The sequence below is a fragment of the Cavia porcellus genome, unplaced genomic scaffold (genome assembly GCF_034190915.1).
Source record: "Cavia porcellus strain 051 isolate PalLab524CR breed Dunkin Hartley unplaced genomic scaffold, mCavPor4.1 scaffold_16, whole genome shotgun sequence".
In the NCBI taxonomy this organism is placed as follows: Eukaryota; Metazoa; Chordata; class Mammalia; order Rodentia; family Caviidae; genus Cavia; species Cavia porcellus.
This window is the reverse complement of record NW_026947499.1, coordinates 31,417,351-31,437,623: the sequence shown is the minus strand read 5'-3', so window position 1 is coordinate 31,437,623 and position 20,273 is coordinate 31,417,351. Positions and strand designations below refer to the sequence as shown.

Here is a 20,273-nt window from a genome sequence, read left to right as displayed (position 1 = left end):
ATTCTCAGCACCAGAAAAATTAAATTAAAAAATAGATACTTTATAAAAATATGTGAAATACATTGTGATCTCTCTTCTTTTGGTTTTTTTTTTTTTTTTTTGTCTTTTTCATTTTTTATCGATACCAGGGATCGAACTCACGACTGCCTGCTTACAAGGCAGGCACTTATGCCGCTGAGCTAAACCCCCAGCCCCTGTTTTTTGTTTTTTTGAGACAGGGTCTTGGTATGTAGTCCAGGCTGTCATTGATTATATAGCCTAGGTTGTCTTTGAATTCACAGCCATCTTCCTGCCTCAGTCTCCTGAGTGCTTACATTACAGGTGTCTACCACCATGTCCAGCTGATACTATGATCTTTCTGTGAAGATGACTGTTCTTTCAGAAAGAAAACTCAGGGCAGGGGGTTTGGCTCAGTGATATAAGCACCTGCCTGACAAGCATGAGGTTATGAGTGTGATTCCTGGTACCAAAAAAAGAAAGAAACAAAACTGAAACATGAGTTCAAGGCTAGCCTTAACGACATAGTAAGACCTGTCTAAAAAACAAAAACAAAGAGAGAGAGAGAGAAAGAAAAAGAAAGGGAAGAACCAAGTACTGGGTAGGACCTCAGGCCCAAATCAAATAAAACAATGCTATGATTTTAACCTGCACTAGACAGATGGAGACATAGTACTCACACCTCCCCACTCAGAGAATAACAATAAACTGTATCCAGCACAAACTGTATTTACTTTCTTGTAGGAGTAAACTATATCGGTACTGCTGTGAAGCCTGCAGCTGAGTGAGGTGGTACTGAAAGTGACAGGGAGAATGCAGGTGCTCAAGGTCTAGAGAGCCCTCTATAACTGAAAGGGCAAGGAAAGGCTGTGGTACAGGTCCCTCGGCCTTGATGGGCACTTTTGCATACTGACTGTCATGCTGGTAGTGCAAGCATCTACCTGTGATGAAGATTTAAGGCCAGGCACACACAAAATAGAGTGTGTAAACACTGTTTCACTGGAAGAAGTAAGGTCTGTGTCTGGGACCCATTTCTGTCTTTGGATAAAGCACTGCAGCCAGGTCAGATGTTACCAGCCAGAGACAGAGATGCTGTAGGGCAGCACTATTTCTGTAACATTTTTGGACGCATAATTAATTCAAAATAAAAAGTTAAAAAAAGAAAAACCTTTAGCAAGGGGTGTGGTTAGAGGTTCATACAAGTTCATACAAGTTCAAGAGGAAGAACCAACCTTCCACAGGCAGCCCTGGTTAATGCCTCAAAGTCACCTAACTATGAAGCTATATATTTTGCTCCAAAAACAGGAACTTTTTTGTTGTTTTGTTTTATTTGTTTTGGGAAGAATATCGATAATAGCAAAGTTTTATAGTAACTTGAAGAAGATATATGAAAAGGCAGCCAGAACCTTGGCATGCTACAGTTTTCTGTTTCAAAATAATTACTGACTTCCTGAACACGACCCATTGTAATAATTTCCCTTTCCACAGTGTGTGTGTTGGTGGGAGGATACCACATAACTCATTTATAATGATACCCCAAAGCACTCAGAATACAAAACAAACATTCATTCAAGAAGGGTCACATAAAAAAAAAAGAGAAGGGTCACATAAGCCAGATTACATGGTGACAAATAAATGTCAAAGAGACAGTGCTCAGGAGCTGGGGATTTAGCTCAGCGGCATAAGCGCCTGCCTTGCAAGCAGGCAGTCATGAGTTCGATCCCGGGTACCGATACTAAGGAAAAAGACAAAAAAAAAAAAAAAAAAAAGAGAGAGGGTGCTCTTACTGCTAACCATCCTCCACACAGGCTTTAATGAGCGTTTAAGTCAGATAAGGCACCTTTAGAAAATTAAAATGCTGATCAGAAATCCTTCATAAGATCCACAGAATTCCTGGGTAAGACTTCCCTGGGAACTCTACTTTACCACCAGAAAACAAGGGTTGTTATTAAGATCTCAAAAGCAATCCCTGTACTGATTAAAAAAAAAAAATCTCCAAAGCAACACAGTCATAGTCAGTCAGTTCACATTTCACCCAGTTTGTAAATAAGGACAGCATGAGACAGCTGCAAAGATTTTCTCAGCAATGACAGAAAGATATTTTTTTCTGCTGTGGTCCTTAAAAATACCTGGAGCTTTAACCCAAGCTTCAGAAGGCTGATCTGTCTGCCCAGAAAATTCTTCATGGATTCTAGGTCAGGGAAACTTAGGCCAGGCACTGTCCCTGCTGTATTGCAGCATTTATATTCAACCACAAGAGTCCGGCCATTTGGCAATTAAACAACAAGAAGCTGAGCAAGCTAATAACCGTAACAATCTCAGTGTTAACCTACAGCTTTTGACAGGTAAGTGGGCCCTCAGTGACTCTTTTTTATCTTTCAGGTTGTACCTGGCTTTCTTGGTGTTCTTTCTGGTACAATGCAAGAACACTGTCAAAGTAATAAACCATGAAGAAAGTCTATGCTCACCAGATTCCCTACAAGGCTTCATTTTTCAGTCCTTTCACCTCCTGTATCTCAAAGCCTCTCAAACAGCAAAGTGCCAGAACTGTCTAGCTAACCTGGCAGAAAGAGGTGCTCAGGGGACATGATCTAGAGGCTCTGGCAGCGGGATACAAAATTCTCTTTCCTGATGGGACTAGAAGCTTCAGAAGTCCCACGGGGTGTGCATTCATTCTTCACGGCCACTAGGAGCCAGCAGAAGTCTCAGAAGTAGAGGCAGGCAGGGCTGGGTGGGGTACCCACAGCATTGTGCAGAAGACAACGCTCTTCTTCAGGTGAATCAGAGGTAATGCTGCCCACCCTATTCATAACACACAAGGAGCTCAATGTATGCCACACTACCCCAACAGCTCAACAATAAGGGGTTTGAGGTTTCTCCCTAAACTAAATTGTTGTTTTCATGCACTTCAGGTATTTTTCTAAATTGCAACTCTGTTGTTAGAGTCCATATAAACAGGGAGTGAGAGACACATACAGAGTATTTCATGTCTAGGGCTGGGGGTATGGCCCAGCAGTTCAGTACCTGCCTGGCAAACACAAGGTCCTGAGTTTGATTCCTGGTACAATTAAAAGAGAAAAAAAAAGAGTATTTCACATCAAATACCAAGATGAAATGTCAAATCACAATTTTTTTTTGGTACCCAGGAACTTCACCTCTAACTTGACAGGCAGGTGCTTGTGCAGCTGAGCTAAATCTCTGGCCCAAATCACAAATTTTAGACAAATGATATCCTTGGTATCAAATGTCTAGTAGTCCATTTTCTAGGACAGGAATGACCCACTGCCAGTGGAAAAGAAAGGAGCTTGTGAAAATTCCAACTAAAGGATAACACATGTGCTCTATTACAGCAAAATCTAGGGTGAGAGCTAAGATCTAAGGTGTGGTACACTCTTATAATGCAGTCAGGAGGGAGGCTGAGACAGGGGAGATTCAATAACTCAAGTCTGACTTCAGCAATTTATGGAGATCCTGCCCCACACCCAGACAGCCCCTGGGTTTGATTCCTAGATTTGGGGAAAAAAAAACCCAAGTCCTAGGGGACCGATAACATGTGCTAAAATCAAGCAACATATACATATATATATATATATATATATATATATATATATATAGAGAGAGAGAGAGAGAGAGAGAGAGAGACTAGCTATGTAATTCACACAGGCATATATGTGTATATATATATATATATATATATATATATATATAAAAGAGAGAGAGAGACTAACTATGTAATTCACGCAGGCCTTGAACTTTTTTTTCACAAATTTCTGTGTCATCTTTGTGCAGGAACCATACTAACCTTCTCTCTATTGTTCCAATTTTAGTATATATGATGCTCAAGTGACCACAGCCCTTGTAGGTGAGGTTGACCTCCAACTTGAAGCAATCCTCCTACCTCAGTCTCATGAGTTCTGGGATTACAAGTATGCACCACCACAACTAGCACTTTTTTCTTTCTCTCTTTTGTATCAAGGTTTTTGTTTACTTCTACCCCACCCTCATACCATGGTAGTTTTGAGGAAAGAAACTAAAAATTCTTCCCCTATTGTCATCAACTAGAATTTTCTTCTATCAATTCTGAGCTTCTGAAATGGTAACCATATATCTTGCCTTACTCTCATGCAAAACAAAACAAAGGAAAACATAAAGGAAAGAAAATGAATCAATATGATATATACTGATTAAAGTGAAAAATGTGACTCAATGCCATGTCTAGTGATACATACTATAATCCCAGCTATGCAGAAGGCTGAAGCAGGAAGATCAGGTTTGAGGCAAAACCCTGTTTCAAAAAGAGTCAGGCATAGTGGTGCATGCCTATAACCTCAGAACTCAGGAGGCTGAGGCAGGAGGATCTCAGACTTTGAGGCCAGCCTGGGCTTTAAAGTGAGTTTAACACAAGCCTAAACTGTATAATGAAACCCTCTCAAAAAGACAAAAGAAGAAAAGAATGGCTAGGGTGCGTAGCTCAGTGGGTAAAGCACTTGTTTAACCTGTACCAGAGTTAGCCGAATATGGTGGCACACACCTGTAATCTCAGCACTTGGAAGGCTGAGGCAGGAGAATTACTGCAAGTTTGAGACCAGCTACGGCCACAAAGTGAGCTCAAGACCAGCCTGTACTGCATTGTGAGATCCTGTCTCAAAAAGACAAAAACAAAAAAAGAAAACAAACAAATAAAATGCACACCAAAGTTTGAGTTCAATCCCAGAAAAACAAAGTGGCTCACAGGATAATGTAAAGTAAGATGATCCCTGAATATGGTTGTTCAAAGAGACTACTCCCTGGCATTATGGAGCTATCATGAATTTAGAGACTTAGCCAGTACTCTGTTGAAGGCCACTGGCACTGGGGCTGCCACACCTGTCCCAGGAACCAGGTCCAGAGTGAAAACCCTGATTATGGGAAAGAGCAATAAAATTATGCAACAGTTTATGAAGCTCATTAACATTTCAAGAAGGCAGGAACACCACAGTATATGCAGGAAGGACACAAAAGGTTTTTCTATTTTCTCCAAGAGTTCTTTCTCTAAGAACAGTTTGTTGCCTTGGAGAAAACAGAAAATAAAAGTTTTATTACTAGGCTTCTTTTTTAAATTAGGGAAAGTATAAAACTCCAGATAAGACAGAATGAAAAAAGCATCGGAACAAATAATAGGCAGATCTACAGTTTATATCCTGCCCCCACCCATCCTGTACTGAGGGTAAAACTCAGGGCTGCTGAATAAAAGGGAAAAGAGGGGCTGGGGATTTAGCTCAGCAGCATAAGTGCCTGCCTTGCAAGCAGGCAGTCCCTGAGTTTGATCCCCGGTACCAACGAAAAGGAAAAAGTCAAAAAAAAAAAAAAAAAAAAAAAAAGGAAAAGGAAAGATCACCTTGCTGCCCTAGCACTACATATTGACAAGGCAATAGTCATAAGATCTGGGTAAGAGTAGCACAGATTTTCTTTTAGTTGGGAAGCAGCTACCCTAATTCACACTCAGGTTACTATTCTAAATCAGGAATCACTTGGGACAGAGTGCAGTATCTTGTAACTTGCCATGTATTCACTGGACATTTGTGCTTTATCTGTGAGTTGCCTGCTCATAACCTTTGGCCCCCTAACTTGTACTCTGACTTGACAAGTAAGGAATATGAATTCTTAGCACTCAAGGCCAGTCCTCCTGCCTGAAGTCCACTCTATTTAGTCCTCCAAGGAACAGCTTAAACAGCACAAACCCTTTGAGAAGGTTTTATGAATCCTGCTGACTTTGGTTTATCACCTTCCACCCCAGGGAATGAAGTATTTTTCTTTTAAAGCTCTCCTCATAGTCATTTTACCTGCCAGACTGAAAACCATTTTAATGTAGGAGGATGTCTGCTGTGTCCCACACACATAGCTGGCACTCAGATATCAGTTAAACAGACACAAGAGAATCTTATGGAACATTTCTCTAGACAAAAAGATGAATACATTAGGCACAGTGGTTCATGACTGTAATCCCAGCACCAAACCAGGAAGATTGCCCAAGTTCAAGGCCAGTCTGAACTACATGGCAAGACCTTGTCTCAAAAAACAAAAAGAAATAGTAACTCACAGTCATTCTCTTTGCTCCCAGACTTGAATCTTCACATCAACCCTGATCTATAATCACTAACCAGTCTAACAGTAAGTGTGTCCAAATGCCAGTTTCTACAAACAGACATGCACCCAAATGAATTAAGATTATTATGTAACTGGTATTAATGCCAAGACTGGTCCATGTATTTGACAGCAGTTCACTACAAGGTATTGAAAGGTCAATGAGACACCATAACCCACACAAGGATGATGGAGACACTCTGCCATGAAGTTTATTTGGCGCAGAGTAGGGGTCGTCTTGGGGACAGAGAGTGACCTGAAGGGAGGGTCATGGGCTTATAAACCTGAAAACCACAGCAGGGGGAGGAGGGGATGGGTGCTTGGGCCAGAATAGCTTTCCAGGGAGGCACAACAGGTACATTTCGAGGTAGAGCTGTGTAAACCAGGAACATCTCAGTGGGCACTGTAGTTTTTGTGAAAGTATGTAGAGGTCTTTGTGGTCAGTGTTGTCAACTGTCTGTGTGGCTGATTTTTGCTTCTGTGAAAGCTTTGGGGGTAGTTAAGCTGCATCCTCTAGCAGGCTTCACCCTTTAACCCCCTCCTCCCACTATCCAGAAGCTCGATGCCCTTTCAGGTATGTGAGAGACACCCACAAGAACCAGTCAGGCAGCACTGCACTGTTCAGCTGAGCAAAGCAGATATCAGACAATGACAGCTACAGTGTTAAGTTGCTTACAATGAACAACCCTTTTCTCTCTTCACCAACAATAATCTCAAAACAAAGAATAGGCCCACAGTCATTCTTGAAATATGAACAAATTTTTAAGGTCATGGCTCCCTGACAGAGGCAAAAGTATCACAAGAAATGCAGTCAACATAAACTCCTCTCTTTTATACAATTGAAAGGCTTCTAAGGTAATGGGGGATACCTTGCACCATTCTCTCTATAAAGTTGACAAGCTGGGCCTGGTAGCACAGGCCTGTAATCCTAACACTCTGGGAGGTTAAGGCAGGAGGATCTCAAATTAAAGTCCAACATGAGCTATTTAGTGAGACCCTGTCTAACATAATAATTTTGGGGTTTTTTTTTTTTTTTTGTCTTTTTTGAGACGGGGTCTCCCTATGCAGTTCAGGCTGGCCTTGAGCTCACTTGGTAGCCCAGGATGGTCTCAAACTCGCAACGATCCTCCCACTTCAGCCTCCCGAGTGCTGGGATTACAGGCATGAGCCACCATGCCCAGCTAACATAATAATTTTTTAAAAAAATGTCTAGGGGGACCAGGGATTTAGCTCAGCTGTGTAAGCACCTGCCTGGCAAGTGTGAGGTTGTGGTTTGATCCCTGGTACAAAAAAAAAAAAAAGAGGTCTAGGGATATAGCTCTGGTTGAAGGTCTTGAGTTCAAACTCAAATACTAGGAAGAAAAAAAAAAGGCTGAGGGAAGCCATGTATAGTGGCACATGCCTATAAACTCAGTACTTGGGAGGCAGGAGGATTGCCATGAGTTCAAGACCAGTCTGGGTTGCTCAGTGAGTTTAAGATCAGCCTACACTACAGAGATAGATCCTGTCTCAAACAAAAAACAACCAAAAATGAAAAACCTCCTAAAAACCAAAAATCAAAACCAAAAAATCCTAGAGACCAGGAATTTAGCTCAGTGGCTTAAGTGCCTGCCTTGCAAACATGAGGTCGTGAGTTTAATCCTGGTACAAAAAAAAAAAAAAAAAAAAAACCCTAAACAAAATAAACATCCATTATATAACTGCTTAAACTTTCACAAAACTAGATTACAGGCATGAGTCGCCATACCCCACACCCAGTTTAAAACTGGTCTTCATAAAACTGCCATATTTAGTGTATTTTATTCCTAGTATCATGTATAATATCCTTTATGAAATTTTAGCTTGTCAGGATGTCAAAATCATGTAAAATGTAGTGGTGCATTCCTATAATCTCAGCATTTAGGAAGATCACAAGTTTGAGGGTAGCCTAGGCTCTGTAGGATAGACCCCATTAAAAAAAAATTCAACTAAATAACCAGGAAGCAGATGCTGAGAGATACAGTGACTTGTCTCTTAAAGTAAGGCAGATTTTAGCATCATCAGAAGTGGGACATACTGGTTTCTAAGTAAAAATTACCAACTGTGTTGATCATTGGATAATGAATTCTCTACTTTTGTAGACTGTGAGGAATCTAAAGGCAAACACTAGTTTTTATTGCCTATTTCCCAGGATAAAGCAAAGTATCTATCATAGGGCAGAAAATAAACATAAACATCCATATGTCTGAATAAACATCTTTTTTTCCCCCTAGTATAATGGGAATCAAACTCAGGGCCTTAGTGCTATATATACACACACACATAACTACATAATGAGACCCTGTGTCAACCCTCCTCCAAAAAAAAAAAAACTAAGGCTCAAATGAATATTAGATTCAGAACTTCAACTGGAATTAAAGAATCTTCAACTGGAATTAAAGCATTTCTTCTCCACAGGGATGGTAAGTGGTTTTCAAATATGTTTACTAACTCTTTGCTATGTATCCCTTCAGAAGGTAAAGTTCTTTGCATTTTGAAATACTAACAAATAGCATGTGAAAGAGGCCTTAAAATTTCCAAAATGCACCACTTCTGGCGTGATGGTGCATACCTGTAATCTCAGCAACTGGAGAGGCTGAGGGAAAAGGATCACTATAAATTCGAGCCCAACTTGGGCTACACAGTGAGTACAAGTCCAGCCTAAACACACAGAAAGACTCAAAAAACAACACAACAAAAGCCCCAGATTTCCAAAATCAGATCATGCAAGATATGGTATCTATATGTGAGTGGTACATTCTTATAATTTCAGCAGTAACATTGGCAGGAGGATGGTTAAGTTTCAGTCCTGGCTTGGGCAACCTAATGCGATTGTCTCAAATAAAAAACAAAAAGGAGTCAGAGGTGGTCATGGTGGCACACGCCTATAATCTCAGCACTCAGGAACCGAGGCAGAAGGATTACCAAGAGTTCAAGGTCAGCCTGGGCTACAGAGCGAGTTTAAGGTCATCCTGAACTACAAAAGGAGACCCTGTTTCAAAAATAAATAAATAAATAAATAAATGAAAAGAAAAGAAAAGGATCTAGGGGCTGGGGATTTAGCTCAGCGGCATAAGTACCTGCCTTGCAAGCAGGTGGTCGTGAGTTGGATCCCCGGTACCGATAAAAATGAAAAAGACAAAAAAAAAAAAAAAAAAGGATCTAAGGTTCATATAATCCCAGTGAGTTAGGGCAAGAGGTGGAGCCATAAGATTTACAAATTTGAGTAGTGTTTAAAAAAAAAAATCTGGTGAGGTACCTCAGTGCAAAGGGCCAACAACACAAATGACTAAATATAAAAATTTTAAAAGGCTGAAGATGTAGCACTGTGGTAGAACATCCCAGGTTTGATACCTGGTACCAATAAATGAATAAATTAACATTATAATGGTTTCCACATCCTCCCAAACCCTTTTCTCTCTCAGATGACTAGCTATAAGGTAAGACTAGCTATAAGGTAAGAACAACTGGCCTAGGGGAAAGGCTATGAGCCCAGGAAAGAACTCCAACCACTAGCCTTGTGAGGAACTATCTTGGAATTAGGCCCTCTAGCCCCACAGGGGCAGTGAGCCACCAACACCTACCTACTGCTGAATTCTTGACTGGACATAAAGGTCAGCTGAAACTGTTAAATAAAGGTCACTTTAATCCATTAAGCTTTTTGCCTGTTACATCCCAGCAGATAATTAATACAAGGAAGTAATGGCCACAGGAATCTAAGAAAAAAGCCAGAACAAAGAAATAGTACACAGCCAGGCATGATGGTCCAGGTCGGTAATCCCAGCACCTAGGAGGCTGAGGCAGGAGGAATGCCATGCATCCAAGGCCAGCCTGGGATACATAATGAGGCCCTGTCTCAAAAACAAAACTTAAGCAGAGAAGACAATGAAGAGGGTGGAGAAAGAAAAGGAAACCCAATCCTGATTTCTTTCATGTCCTTGAACTTATTCTATTCTAGCTCCCTTAACTTTTCCTTCCATAGTGCAGAACTGGTTCTCATGGATTCTTCACTAGGGAGGTCCAATGGATCCCAGGGAGGGCAAAGCTGCCCAGCAGCCGTCCGTCCACCCGCAACCAGGGTCAGTCCCCACATTTTATGCCTCCCTCTTGTTTCTTCTAATTGCACGCTCCGCAGCTGCTCACTTATTTACTGACATCTCCAGAGAAACACATTTCGGGTTTCGCCGGATCCCGCGACTCCAGAGCTTCGGGAGCGGGGTGAAGCTGCCAGGGGTCACGAGACGACCCATCGCCGCCAGCTGGGCACGGCGTCAGCTTCAGCCGGCTCTTTGCCGAGCCCGGTTGGCCCCACGCCAGCGCGAGGCCGCGCCGCGAAACCCCAACGGGTTACCTCAGCCGATCTTCTGACGGGCTGCTCGCGACGGAGGCCAAGAGACCCAGAGCACACCTGGGTCCCTCTCGCACGACCAGACTCGTGAGCGCAGGCTCGGAGCCGACCTCAGAGACCACCAGCCACGGACCGGGACATCAAGGCGCTGAGGTGCGGAAGCCGAGGGGGAGCAATTGAGGGAGCGCGGGGCCCCGCCCCCTCGGGGGTCCGCCCCCTCTGGCCCCGCCCCGCCTCAGGCCTGACCTGACCCCGCCTAATACCCCGCCTCAGGCCAAACCCTGCCCCCGCCTTGTGTCACGCCCCCTGCCGGCGCGGATCACCTTTGTTCCTGCCTCAGGCCACCACCCACTGCAAGCTTCCTCCTCTCGCGCCACAGCCTCTGCTCCGCCGGGAGGCCCCGCCCCACAGGGCCCACTACCGGCGTCATTTCCGGTTGGAGATTAGTGGTGGAAAGGTAGTGGCGTCTGGCCAGTGGCTACCTGAGTGGGCTGAGTACGTTTGTCCTGCGGGCTCTGGCTGCCTAGCCGCGCTGTTGGGTAGTTTCCGTTCTGACCAAGTGGGGTTGCGTTAGGGCGGCGTGCTGGTGGTTCTCGAAAGAATGTGCCCCCCACCCCTCCTCCCAAACCTCGCTGGCGCCCCCGCGCAGGCTTCGGGAGACCTTAGAGGGCTGGGTCCACAGAGCAGCGCTGTCACGCGACGGCTGCATTGTGGGATAGTTCTTGCTGCCGGCGTGGTAACTGTTTGGGTATCTTCTCGCATACTTACAATTTCTTTCTCCACCTGGATGACCATGAGTCCCAGTGTCATTTATTAAATTATTTCCTCCTTTTCCAACAGTCTGCAGTGGCACCTGCCGTACCTATCTATGGTTTTTGTCGTTTTTGAGACAGGATCTCGCTATGCAGTTCAGACTGGCCTTCAGCTCACACTGTAACCCACAGGCTGGTCCTGAACTCACAGTGATCCCCTTGCCTCAGCCTCCCCAGTGCTGGGACTACAGGCGTGCGCCACCATGTCCAGCTTAAATCTGAATGCTTCTTTTGGGTAATATGCAGCTTCATTAATTTTATCCTAACGTTCGCATTGGGCATAGTGGATCCAAGATACTTATTTTTTTATTTTAAAGAGAAAATGAAATTTCAAAACACAATAATTAGGGGTTAACAATGGTATACACATTGTGTATTGTTACAAGATAGATTTCTTATTGTTTACTTTGCAGTAATCATGTTTGCACTTTTTTCCCCCAACGCCTCACTGACATAGCCAGGCTAGCCATTTGTTTTGAGACTGTATCGATGTGTAGTTCAGGCCTTGAGTTCACTGGGTAGTCAAGGCTGGCTGCAAACTGGCAGTGAACCTCCTGCCTCAGGCTCCTTAGTGAGGGGATTACAGGTTTGTGCCACCATGCCTGGCTTTTTTTTGTAGCCCTCAGTTTTAAGGGGTTAACAAACCAGTTGAGAGTTCAATTCTCCCCCCCCCCCCCATCTTTTTCCTTTTAATCGGTACCGGGGAATCGAACTCATGACTGCCTGCTTGCAAGGCAGGCGCTTATGCTGCTGAGCTAAATCCCCAGCCCAAACGAATTGAGAGTTAAACTGAGCTACATCCCCAGCCTTTTTTTTTTTTTTTTTTTTTTTTGGAACCCCAGCCATTTTTTAAAGACAAGGTCTTGCTAAATCGCTGACCTTTCAGGCCAATTTTGAATTTTTATCTTCCTGCCTCAGTCTCCCAGAGTGCTGGAATTGCAGACTTGGAATATCATGCCTATCTCAATCAGTTTGTTGTTGTTTTGTTTTGTTTCCTAAAACAGGGTCTCACAATATAGTTTTGTTTTTTTTTTTTTTCACCACTATACTAACGAGGATACAATATAGTTTAGATTGCCTTTGTGCTTGCTATGTAGCCCAGGCTAACCCCAAACTCCTCGATGATTATCCTGGTTGAGCCACCCAGCTGCTGCCCAGCTCAATCAGTCTTTTAAGGCAATAAAATTAATGTAATGTACCAAAAGATGGAAGGATGTGTAGTCAGCTCAGCTCTCAAAGACTGCAATCAGCAGAGATTAAAAAGCCAAAACCAAAATACTAATAATGAAATCATTAAAATCAAGTTAGGCATGGTGACATATACTTTTAATCCTAGCACTCTCCGGGCTGAGCAGGAGGATCACTTTAAATTTGAGGCCAGCTTGGGTTACAGAGAGTCCATCTCAACCCTTTCCTCCCCCAAATTATTAAAATTGAACCCACTGAAGCCTGGCATGAGGATGCACACATATAATCCCTACACTCCAAGAAACTGAAGCAAAAGAATTACAGTTTAAGCCTGGACTGGGCAACTTGGCAAGAACTAGTCTCAAAATATAAAATTAAAAAAGGGCTGGGGATGTAGCTCAGTGTAAATGCCTCAGAGAGAAAGGGGGGGGGGACTAATTCAGGAAAGTGACCTACTTGCTCCAAAACCCAATTAAGAACTTTTCCAGATGGTAAAGGGCAAAATATGTGGCAAGGGACAAACATATGAGTAGGATATTCACTAAAGTAACCTATGTTTACTTTTATTAGTAAAATTCACACCCTAATGTGAAATTTTAAAATTGGGTCAAATATGAAAAGGCATAAGAACATAGATATAGCTAGATGTGGTGGCATAGACCTGTAATATCAGCATCCCAAGTCCGGCATAGTCAGTTTAGTGACTTACCAAAAGTCTCAAAATTTAAAAAAACTAATTTTTTAAAGGGCTGGGGATATAGATTAGTGTGACGGCCTTGAATTCAATCCTTAGGACGTAACAAAACAAATCAACAAAAACACAGGTGCAACTAAAACTCCACCTATACATGTGCTACCCCATAGATCCATAAAAGCTATATACTATTTTTTTGGGTTTTTTGAGACAAGGTCTCACTATATAGGAATCACTATGTAGTTCGGGCTGTCCTTGAACTCACTAGGTAGTGCAGGCTATCTTGCAACTCCAACTAATCCTGCTTGAGCCTCCCAGGTACTGGGATTATAGGGATGTGCCATCATGTCTGGCCAAGCAGTTTATTCTTGTCCTTTGTTTGGGTCAATCTGGGACCATTTGAAAGCTGTCAGTGGAATTTTTTTTTTTTACAGTTTTTTTTTGTCTTTTTCCTTTTTATCGGTACCAAAACCTGAATCCCAAACATGATGATAACAAAATTTAAAAGAAAAATCATAATAATAAACAGTGTAGTGGCACATGTCTGTAATCCCAGCATTTGGGAGGGTGAGGCAGGAGAATTGCTTTGAGTTTAAGGCCAGCCTGGGCTACAAAAGTAAGTTCAAGAATAGCCTGAACTGCATAGTGAAACTCTGTTTTAAAAGAGATTAAAAAAAAAAACTAATAAAAAATAAAAAGTCTGGGTGTGGTAGCACATACCTGTACCCAGTACTTGAGAGGTTGAAGTAGGAAGATCTCTGTAAATTTGAGGCCAGCCTGGGCTACATAGTGAGTTCAAGGACAGTCTGAACTACATGGTAAGATTCTGTCTCAAAAAAATAAAACAAAACAAAATAATAATAATAAATAAAAAGTTATTAGAGAGGCTCAACAGAATATCCAAGATGGCAGAAAAAAAGGATCAGCAACCATGAACATGAATAAATAAAACTTATACAATATGAAGAATAGAAATAATAATTAACAGTCAGCAGTAGTGTTACACACCTATAATCCCAGCACTCGGGAGGCTAACGCAGGAGAATTGCTCCAAGTTGAGGCCAGCCTATGGCGACATAGTAAGTTAAAGGCCAGCCTGAACTATAAAGGGAGACCCTGTCTCAAGAAGAAAAAACAAACTAGAAATCTGCATGGGATATTATTCTTATTTATGTAGTCAATCATATTTCACTTTGGTGCATAGATACTTTATACTTTGAATTATAACCCAATATTAACTTGTTTTGGTACCAGGAATCAAATTCACAACCTTGCTCTTGCCTGACAGGCATTTATGCCTCTGAGCTATATCCCCAGCGACCTATTTTGTTATTCAAATTATACCAGCTTTGGGAATTAGGAGCTCTTTCAATTCTGTTATGTCCCTTTGAACTATCACCATTACTGTGTGGTGTTTATGTTTTCTAAGCACTTTTCTGCTTTCTGGCCATACCAGGTACTCCAAGCTCATCTTCCATGTACACTGCTCAAGCCTAGAATTAGAATCAGCCATTTCTTCAAGATCATACTGAAGGTATTTGGGATTGAACACAAGGCCATCACACTGAGCAAAATCCCCAGTGCTTTTTTATAGACAGATTTTGTGAGACAGTTTGGCCCTGAACTCACTTTGTAACCCAGGCTGGCCTCAAACTCACAGTGATTCTCCAGCCTTAGCCTCCCAAGTGCTGGGATTAGAGCTGTGTGCCACCAGGCCTGGCTCCCCTAGAACGTTTTTATTTATTTAGTTTTGAGACAGGATCTTGAGAAGTTTCTAAATTGCCCCACCTGGGCTCAAATTTTCAGTCCTCCCGCCAAAACCTACCAGAATGCTCTGATCATAAGCGTGCACTGGCAGCTACCACCCACCGCTATGTATTCTTAGACATTAGAAGTATAATCACTGGGGTAAAGAGTATGCCCGACTGTCTTACAATTTATAGTATCTCTAGATATTTTTTAAATTGGTATGGAGTATTGAACTCACAACCGCCTGCTTGCAAGGCAGATGTTTATGCCGCTGAGCTAAATCCCCAGCCCAGTATCTTTAGTAATATATTAGAATAAGTGTTTCTCTATATTCTTATCAATACTTGGTGGTTTGATTTTAATAATCTTGGCAGTTTAGTAATACATAATTCAAAGATTAAAACTGCTTGGTTTGAATGACTATTCAAATAAATTAGAGCTAGCTCTCTCTATCTCCATCTAGCTATCTATCTAGGGATTGAGTCCAGGACTTTCACCTGGAGCTCTATGGCTTGCACTGTCCCCTCCATTTTAAAATTTCACTAAGTCAGTAGGTTGCCCAGGCTGGGCTAAAATTTGCTCCTCTTTCCTTCACCATTCCACAGTGCTGAGGTTACAGCCATGTGTCATCATATCTGGTGTAGAATATTACTTAATCTTCTCCAAGAGTATTGGAGTTCAGATGTTTCTAGACAATGACCACAGCCTTTGTTGGACTCTTAGTAGAGCAAGTGTTTTTGTCTGTCTCCCAAGGCAGGAATCATGTTAAGGCACTTTTTTGAGTTTTTTTGTTTGTTTTTTATTTTTTGAGGCCAAGGTCTTGCTATGTAGTTCAGGCTGGCCTTGAACTCACTCTGTAGCCAACTGGAACCTTGATGATCTTCCTTCCCCAGCCTCACAAGTGCTGAGATTATAGCCTTGCACCATCATGCCTGGTTCTGCTAAATCATCATTGTGAAAGTCTTTGAAAGATGAAATTCTATTTCTAATTAGTGCATAAGCAGTCCTAAATTATTATATCCATACTCTACAAAAAATCAGCTGCCCACCATTATGTTCCCCCTCAGATGTTGCAAATTATTTATGATAGTAACTGAAAAATGAATAAAAAATAGAATGTCAGTTATTTCGACTAATATTTTCATGTTGATCTCCTTTCTTTTGTACAGCATATTTTGATTGCTTGGTCTTGGCAGCAAGCATTACCAGATAACATTTGTGCATAGTTTTGCAAGAACCAGAAACACTTTGTAGGTGAACTGCCATAAGCACCCCCAGGATAATCCTGGTTGGAGGTAGAATGGGGCACAGTGACTGGATTCCACTCTTGTCGTAGCTTAGCAACTGACCAGCTCTGTGACCATTATCCAGTTACTTAGCCCTTTTCTTTTCTTTTTCTTTTTTCTTTTTATCGGTACCAGGGATCAAAATCACGACCGCCTGCTTGCAAGGCAAGTGCTTATGCCGCTGAGCTAAATCCCCAACCCCTTAGTCCTTTTCTTTTGCCTAGTGATGTAGACCAAACTCACAGACAGTTACCTAATCTGTCCTCACCTTAATAGCTTCACCTATAAAGAAGGAACCCAGCAGGGTATGAAGGCACATACATGTAATTTCAGCATTTGAAAGGCTGAGGCGGAAGGATTGCAAGTCTGAGTCCCATAGGGCTACATAGTGACTTTGCAAGATTGTATTTAAAAAAAAAAAAGTCCTTTTTATCTCCTTTCTCTCATTTTTCTGGACAGGTTTTCACTATATAGTTCAGGCTGGGCTTGAACTCACTATGTAGCCCAGGATGACTTAAACAAACTCGCAACAAACCTCCTGCCTAAGTCTCCCAAATCCTGGTATTACAGACATGTACCATGGTGCTTAGCCTTTCTTTTTTACTTTTTTGGACTAAACCCAGGGCCTTTATATTGAGCTACAACCCCAACCCGTTTTTTTGTTTTTGTCTTTTTCCTTTTTTATCAGTACCGGGGATCGAACTCATGACGGCCTGCTTGCAAAGCAGGCGCTTATGCCGCTGAGCTAAATCCCCAGCCCCCAACCCCAGCCCTTTTATTTTTATTTTTTTATTTTTTATTTATTTATTTATTTATTTTTTTTTTTTTTGTCTTTTTGAGACAGGGTCTCGCTATGCAGTTCAGGCTAGCCTTGAGCTCACTTTGTAGCCCAGACTGGTCTTGAACTTGCAAAGATCCTCCTGCCTCAGCCTCCTGAGTGCTGGGATTACAGGCGTGAAACACCACGCCTGTCTATTTTTATTTTTTAGATATAAAGATTTTAAAGAATCTGACTGGAAATAGGCATACATGTTTTGCAAGAGTGCATAGTTTATGTAGATTTAAAAGAATTCTACATAATACACAAAAAAAGAATCAGTGCCAGCTTTGCTTGTGCAATGAGATTTAAGCAAAAGGCAGATGAGCCCTGAATGCAGCCCTAAGCTTCTGAATGCCCTCCAGGGCCAGCTCAGGGGAATGGTATTTGGGCTGCGTTCAATTCTAAGTTCTTCCTTTTCTGAGAGACACTGCCAGCCCTAAGGACTAAGAGCCTGACAAGGTCTCAAGTTACCCAAAGGAGGAAGGACTGGCATGTCTCCTCTAGGGAAAGTCCACCTCTTTTATTTTTAAATTTTGAGACAGGGTATCACTAAATAGTTAAATTGCCCAGGTTAGATTTAAACTTGCAATCTTTGTGCCTCACCCTCCCTGAGAATAGGGACTGCAGCTTTGTATCACCACTTGCAGCTTTAAACTTTCAATCTCCGTGCCACAAATTCTTTAATCCCAGGAAAAGCATTTAATGACCACAGTATCCAGAGTAAATCTAGAGAGTAGAATGGATATGAGATGTAGAATGGATATGAGATAGGGTCTCATCAGGGCTGGGCTGGATCTCTCTCTCTCTCTTTTTTTTTTTTTTTTTTGGTCTTTTTCCTTTTTATCGGTACCGGGGATCGAACTCAAGACTGCCTGCTTGCAAGGCAGGCGCTTATGCTGCTGAGCTAAATCCCCAGCCCCTGGGCTGGATCTCTTGGGTAAATAAAATTCATTTGAAGTGCAACAGAAAGCCATCACATTTACACTAAAGAGACACTATACTATGTTTCTGCTATATTACACTATATTACATTACTATATTACACTGTATTTTTTCTTTTTTGTACTGGGAATCAAACTCAAGACCTCATATTTGCAAGTCAGGCACTGAGCTATATCCCTGGTCCCAATTTTTCCTTTGTATTGGACAATATTTGCATGTGATGTACAAAGTTGAAAAATGGAAGCGGGGGAATCTACAAAAAGTTGTTGACATGTTTGAATAAAAGATTAGTCCAAGTGCATTCCCTGAATGCCTCTGTGAGGTCTACCATACCTACATGCCCTTTGACTCAGAGGTCCCTGAGAACTAAAAGATGATCAACACAGCCTTTTTGAAGTAGAGTGCTAGGGACGTTCATCAGAAGATTCAAAAGCTGGAAGGCTTCTTAGATATGGTCCAGCTCCTGGAAGTCACCAGCAAAGTGTTTGTCAACAGAGATGTTCAAGAACACAGCAAAGTTGAATGATGAATGAAGAAAATCGCTGACCTCATTGCCATGCCCCTCGCAGGTAGATTGACAGAGGCTCCAGGTACACATAAAGGATACTAACAGGGAATCACATCCACAAGCCATGTTCATCCTTGGAGTAGGATCAATGTGCCTATTGCAAGGAAAGGGGTCATTACTGCGTAAATGCCCAAAGTTAAACAAGAAGATGGCTGAGCAAGCTGAGAATCCAGAGGTGACTAGTTCTGCTTTCATAGTAGGCAGAAGCTCTCGCCCTTTGAGGATCAATAGAGTCCGGGTTCCTGATCCTTGGGCTCATGGTCTATGCAAAGGTGGAGGACAACCCAATAAAATTCCTGATAAACCAGCCATGGTGGTGCATGCCTGTAATTCCAGCATTCAGGAGGCTGAGGCAGAAGGATCATCACAAGTTCAAAGCTAGCTTGAACTACAAAGAGAGTCTAGGGCCAGCCTAGAGTACAAAGGGAGATCCTGTCTCAAAAAAAAAAAAAAATCCTGATAGACACAGGAGTAGACTATTTGATTATGACATCTCCTACTGGGCCTGTAAACAGACAAAGTGTTGATATCAAAGGGACCATGGGGCAACTAACTGCCAAGCTCTTTGCTAGCCAAGAGTTTGTAAAATAGGAGGCCGTGAAGTGATGCATCAGTTCCTGTGTATGCCAGATTGCCCAGTTCCCCTCTTAGGGAGGAATGTGTTGGCCAAATTAAGGACAAAAAATAACTTTGGAGACGGAAGGATACAACTTTTTTTTTTTTTTTTTTTTTTTTGTCTTTTTCGTTTTTATCGGTACCAGGGATGGAACTCAGGACTACCTGCTTGCAAGGTGCTTATGCTGCTGAGCTAAATCCCCAGCCTCGATACATCTTGAACTATAGGCACTAAGGCTGATCTTGACCCTGACTATCCCTCAGGAGGAGGAAAGGAGACCTCAGACAGGCTGGTCCAAAAAGCCCCCTAGGGCAACAGGGACTTACTTAGATTTTAGTCCCAAGTCTAGGTGGAAGACAACCTGACTGGCCCAGCCATAGATCACCCTCCAGTCAAGGCAGAACTCAAGCCGAGTGCCATGCTAGTTGCCCAGCATCAGTATCTAATCATTCAGGCAGCCCAGTGAGGAAATGAGCCACACTAAGAAAAACTGCAAACTTACAAGATTCTTGTTTCCTACTAATCACCACGGGACATGCCTTTTCTTCCTGTTAGAAAGACAGACACTGGAGACTTGGCAGGTCCAAGATCTCTGAGCAATCAGTGAGGCCACAATAACGCTATACCCCACCATTCCAAATCCCTACACTCTGCTAGGACTGTTGCCAGCTGCAGAGATGTGGTTTACCTGTCTAGATTTAAAAGATAACTTCTTTTACATATGCTTGGATCCAGAGAGCCAGCTACTCTGCTTTTCAGTGGGATTTTAGTCAGCACTGGACGATATGGCCAACTCACTATACTTGGCTGCCACAAGGTTTTTTTACTTTTTTTTTTTTTGTCTTTTTAGTTTTTATAGGTACCAGGGATCGAACTCACGACTGCCTGCTTGCAAGGCAGGCGCTTATGCCGCTGAGCTAAATCCCCAGCCCTGCCACAAGGTTTTAAGAGCTCCCCAACCGTTTTGGGGCAGGCATTAGCACAAGACCTCTGCTCATTCCCTGCACAAATTCTGGGATGTGCTTTGTTACAGTATATTGATGACCTCCTCCTAGGACATAAAACCCGAGAGAGATGTAAGAAAAACACAGAAGAGTTGCTCAGATACCTGT

At 42.4% G+C, this 20,273-nt stretch overlaps 1 protein-coding gene and 1 non-coding gene across 4 annotated transcripts in view; both read right to left on the bottom strand.

Annotated features, from left to right (window-relative positions):
• Fam234a (family with sequence similarity 234 member A) overlaps positions 1-10,898 on the bottom strand; it is a 32,967-nt gene extending 22,069 nt beyond the window's left edge. For 2 of the 3 annotated variants that reach the window (XM_023560790.2, XM_003478408.5), the window contains exon 1: positions 10,490-10,675. The gene's annotated coding sequence lies outside the window, so the exon portion shown is untranslated. Of the gene's footprint in view, positions 1-10,489; positions 10,676-10,809 lie in introns of those variants that run through there. The other variant, XM_005007335.4, reaches the window with a different exon arrangement.
• LOC111754072 (U6 spliceosomal RNA) lies at positions 3,745-3,848 on the bottom strand. Its single transcript, XR_002788799.1, has one exon. It is a non-coding gene; the product is annotated as a U6 spliceosomal RNA (small nuclear RNA).
• Positions 10,899-20,273: the final 9,375 nt, after the last annotated feature.